The sequence below is a fragment of the Babylonia areolata genome, chromosome 20 (genome assembly GCF_041734735.1).
Source record: "Babylonia areolata isolate BAREFJ2019XMU chromosome 20, ASM4173473v1, whole genome shotgun sequence".
NCBI lineage: Eukaryota > Metazoa > Mollusca > Gastropoda > Neogastropoda > Buccinidae > Babylonia > Babylonia areolata.
The window spans coordinates 634,674-639,673 of NC_134895.1; the positions used below are offsets into that span (position 1 = coordinate 634,674).

Consider the following 5,000-nt stretch of genomic DNA (forward strand, 5'->3'; position numbering starts at 1 on the left):
AGAAGACAGGAAATTAGCCCCCCAGCACCAGGAAGAGAACCTGGGCTGCAATGAAGAAACAAAGAAAGGAAAGAAACAAACAAAGAAAAGAATGGGGGGGGGGGGGGGTCAAATAGAAAGAAGAAAAAGAAAGAAGGGATGGAGGAAGAATCAAAGAAAGAAAGAAAGACAGGAAGGAAAGAAGACTTCACCGGTATCAGCTTCAGAAGTGGTCCAGCAAATGCATGGAAAAGACAGCCGGAAAGACAGGATCACCACTTAAAGAAAGAGGGAGACTACTTCAGATCAAACAATAGGCCACACACACAGAAAAGACAAATTGTGAAAAGAGCGAACTGAAAGAAAGAACGAAAACAGAATCAATTATCAAAAAAGGGGGGAGGGAGAAGAAGAAGAAGAAAGAACGACATAACAGAAAAGAAAGAATGAAAGAAAGGAAAAGAAAGGAACGAATGAATGAGTGAGTGAACGAATGAATGAATGAATGAATGAGTGAATGAATGAATGAATGAAAAGAGAAACAAAATAATGAACGAGAGAAATGAAAGAAAGAATGAAAGAACAGAAAGAATTAAAATCTTAAGAAAGAGAGAGAATTGAAGACCACACAGATTAAAATAAAGGGAAAATGAAAGAAAAAGAAAGAAAGAAAGAAAGAAAGAACGAAAAAAAAGGGATCACAAAATTCAATGAATAATAAAAAGAATGAAAGAGGAAAGAAATCATGAATGAATGAATGGAGAAAGAAAAATAAGAAAGTAAATAAAAGAATGAATGAAATATAAGAAAGAAAGAAAGATAAGCATGAATGAATTAATAAATGAATGGATGAAGAGGGAAGAAAACAGATAACAGAAAGAATGAATGGAAGAAAAACAACAAAGAACGACAAACTGCAGAGAAAGAAAAAAAGAAGCAGATAAGGAAGGAAGAGATAGAAGAAAGAAAGAATCAATCAATCAATCAACCAACAGAAAGACTGAAGCAAAAAAAGAGAGAGAACGAAAGAAAAGAAAAAGTGAAAAGGGGTTAGTGAAAAAAAGAAAGGAAGAAAAAAAAAGAAAATTAACCAGCAAGAAATCAAGAGAAGAAAGAAAGCAAAAAATGATTGAATGAAAAGAAAGATTAAAACAAAAAGAAAGAACATGAAAAAGAAAGGACTGAAATAAGAAAAGAAAGAAAAGAAACAAAACAGAAAAGACATGACAAAGAAAGAAAAGAACCAAAACAGAAAGACAGAACAAAGAAAGAAAAGAAACAAAACAGAAAGACAAAACAAAGAAAGAAAAGAAACAAAACAGAAAGACAAAACAAAGAAAGAAAAGAAACAAAACAGAAAGACAAAACAAAGAAAGAAAAGAAGCAAAACAAAAAGACAAAACAAAGAAAGAAAAGAAACAAAACAGAAAGACAGAACAAAGAAAGAAAAGAAACAAAACAGAAAGACAGAAGAAAGAAAAGAAACAAAACAGAAAGACAAAACAAAGAAAGAAAAGAAACAAAACAGAAAGACAGAACAAAGAAAGAAAAACAGAAAGACAGAACAAAGAAAGAAAAGAAACAGAAAGACAGAACAAAGACAAGAAAAAAAGACAAAAAATAACTCAGAAAGAAAGAAAGAAAATAAAGAAAGAAATCAGAAAAAAAGAAAGAAATCAGAAAGAAAAGAAAAGAAGGAAAAAAAGAAAGAAAAATAAAGACAGAAAATAAATCGGAAAGAAAGAAAGGAAAGCATGAAAAGAAGAAAAGAAAAGAACGACAGAAAATTGCTCAGATAAAAAGAAAGAAAAGAAATAAATCAGAAAGAAAAGAAAAGAAAGAAAGAAAATAGATCAAAATGAAAAGAAAGAAAGAAAATAGATCAAAATGAAAAGAAGGAAAGAAAGAAAGAAAAAAAATATATCAGAAGGAAAGAAAGGAAAAGAAAGAAAGAGAGAAAGAAAATGAAGGAAAAGACAGAAAAGAAATCAGAAAGAAAAGAAAAGGAAAAAAACAGATTACTGCTGCTTGTCGACAAATCGATGGAGCAAGCCGACCTTGGGGAGGTCCGACTGAGTGAGTTAGTGAGAAAGTCAGGGAGACAGACAGACAGACAGACAGACATTTCACAACACACCCAACACTGTTCCACACACTTATGTGGCTGCTCACCAGCACTGCTGCACGTGCTGTGCTGTGCTGTACTGTGCTGTGCTGTGCTGTGCTGTACTGTGCCGTGCTGTGCTGTGCTGTGCTGTACTGTGCCGTGCTGTGCTGTGCTGTACTGTGCCGTGCTGTGCTGTGCTGTACTGTGCTGTGCTGTGCTGTACTGTGCTGTGCTGTATTGTGCCGTGCTGTGCTGTGCTGTGCTGTGCCGTGCTGTGCTGTGCTGTGCTGTGCTGTGCTGTGCTGTACTGTGCTGTGCTGTGCTGTGCTGTATTGTGCCGTGCTGTGCTGTGCTGTGCTGTACTGTGCCGTGCTGTGCTGTGCTGTGCTGTGCTGTACTGTGCCGTGCTGTGCTGTGCTGTGCCGTGCTGTGCTGTGCTGTGCTGTGCTGTGCTGTTCCGTGCTGTGCTGTGCTGTGCTGTATTGTGCCGTGCTGTGCTGTGCTGTGCTGTACTGTATTGTGCTGTGCTGTACTGTGCTGTGCTGTACTGTATTGTGCTGTGCTGTGCTGTACTGTGCTGTGCTGTACTGTATTGTGCTGTGCTGTACTGTGCTGTGCTGTGCTGTACTGTGCTGTGCTGTATTGTGCTGTGCTGTATTGTGCTGTGCTGTACTGTGCTGTGCTGTGCTGTGCTGTATTGTGCTGTGCTGTACTGTGCTGTGCTGTGCTGTACTGTATTGTGCTGTGCTGTACTGTGCTGTGCTGTACTGTATTGTGCTGTGCTGTACTGTGCTGTGCTGTGCTGTGCTGTATTGTGCTGTGCTGTGCTGTATTGTGCTGTACTGTATTGTGCTGTGCTGTGCTGTGCTGTGCTGTACTGTATTGTGCTGTGCTGTATTGTGCTGTGCTGTACTGTATTGTGCTGTACTGTATTGTGCTGTGCTGTGCTGTGCTGTGCTGTACTGTATTGTGCTGTACTGTACTGTGCTGTGCTGTGCTGTATTGTGCTGTGCTGTACTGTGCTGTGCTGTACTGTATTGTGCTGTGCTGTGCTGTACTGTGCTGTGCTGTGCTGTACTGTGCTGTGCCGTGCTGTGCTGTGCTGTACTGTGCCGTGCTGTGCTGTGCTGTGCTGTACTGTGCTGTGCCGTGCTGTGCTGTACTGTGCCGTGCTGTGCTGTGCCGTGCTGTGCTGTACTGTGCTGTGCTGTGCTGTACTGTGCCGTGCCGTGCTGTGCTGTACTGTGCTGTACTGTGCCGTGCTGTGCTGTGCTGTACTGTGCCGTGCTGTGCTGTATTGTGCCGTGCTGTGCTGTGCTGTACTGTGCCGTGCTGTGCTGTGCTGTGCTGTACTGTGCTGTGCCGTGCTGTGCTGTGCTGTGATGTACTGTGCCGTGCTGTGCCGTGCCGTGCTGTGTTGTGCTGTGCTGTGCCGTGCCGTGCCGTGCCGTGCCGTGCTGTGCCGTGCCGTGCCGTGCTGTGCTGTGCTGTGCCGTGCTGTGCTGTGCTGTGCCGTGCCGTGCCGTGCCGTGCTGTACTGTGCCGTGCTGTGCTGTGCTGTGCCGTGCTGTGCTGTGCCGTGCCGTGCTGTGCTGTACTGTGCTGTGCCGTGCTGTGCCGTGCTGTGCTGTGCTGTGCTGTGCCGTGCCGTGCTGTGCTGTGCTGTGCCGTGCCGTGCCGTGCCGTGCCGTGCTGTGCTGTGCCGTGCTGTGCTGTGCTGTGCTGTGCTGTGCTGTGCCGTGCTGTGCTGTGCTGTGCCTTATTGCAAGGGGCCATTCTTTCTTCCCGCAACACTTCTAGAACCTCTTTTGTCATTTCCCTGGCTGCCTAGCTGTGCCACAGTGGAGAGACGTCAGAGAGAGGGAGAGGAGGGGAGGGGTGGAGAGAAAGAGAGAGAGAGGAGAGAGGGAGAGAGGGGGAGGGAGGAGGGGAGGGGAGAGAAAGAGAGAGAGAGGAGAGAGGGAGAGAGGGGGGGGGAGGAGGGGAGGGGAGAGAGAGAAAGAGAGAGGAGAGAAGGAGGAGAGGAAGGCGAGAGAGGGAGAGAGCGAGAGACAGAGGAGGGGAGGGAGAGAGAGAAGGGGGAGAAGGGAGAGAGAAAGAGAGAGAGAGAGGAGGGGAAGGGGGGAGAGAGAAAGAGAGAGAAGGGGAGGGGTGAGGAGAGAGAGAGGGGGAGAGAGAAAGAGAGAGAGAGGGAGAGAGAGGAGGGGAGGGGGAGAGGGAAAGGAGAGGGAGAGAGAGGAGGGGAGGGGGAGAGGGAAAGGAGAGGGAGAGAGAGGAGGGGAGGGGGAGAGAGAAAGAGAGGGGTGGGGGAGGGGGAGAGAGAAAGAGAAAGAGGAGAGAGAGAGATAGAGAGGAGAGAGAGATAGAGAGAGAGGAGGGGAGGAGGGAGAGAGAAAGAGACAGAGAGGGGAGAGAGAGAGGCAGGCAGAGACACAATGAGAGTGGATGGCTAGGTTAGTGTGTGTGTGTGTGTGTCTGTGTGCGTGTGTGTGCGTGAGTGCGTGTGTGTCAATAAGTGAATAAGTGGGTATGCTCCTTGCAACTTCTTTGAATGGGGGCGCGGGGAGAACGGGGGTTGGGGGTGGGGGGAAACAAGGAATATCACATATCACCCCTCACACACACACACACACACACACATCCCCCCCTCTCCCCCCCCCCCCCCCCCCCCCTATACACCCGTCCCCTTCTCCCCTATACGCTTTCTCAGTTGAAAAAAACTGTTTTCTGCCAAGCAGACAAAATGAATGGAAGACGAAAACAAACATTTTCTTTTTAACCCCCAGTTAGCCCTGTTAACTCACACAAAACAGACGTGGCGAAACCGGCCAGCACAGCAGCCTATACAACAACAATCGCTATAAGAAAAAAAAAAATTTTAAAGTAGCAACACTCGTGTTTGTGTCAGTTTTCA

At 45.8% G+C, this 5,000-nt stretch overlaps 1 protein-coding gene across 1 annotated transcript in view; it reads right to left on the reverse strand.

The window, feature by feature from the left end:
* Positions 1-4,990, reverse strand: part of LOC143295072 (microtubule-associated serine/threonine-protein kinase 3-like) — a 337,212-nt gene extending 332,222 nt beyond the window's left edge. The window contains exon 1 of the mRNA XM_076606630.1: positions 4,891-4,990. The gene's annotated coding sequence lies outside the window, so the exon portion shown is untranslated. The remainder of the gene's footprint in view (positions 1-4,890) is intronic.
* Positions 4,991-5,000: the final 10 nt, after the last annotated feature.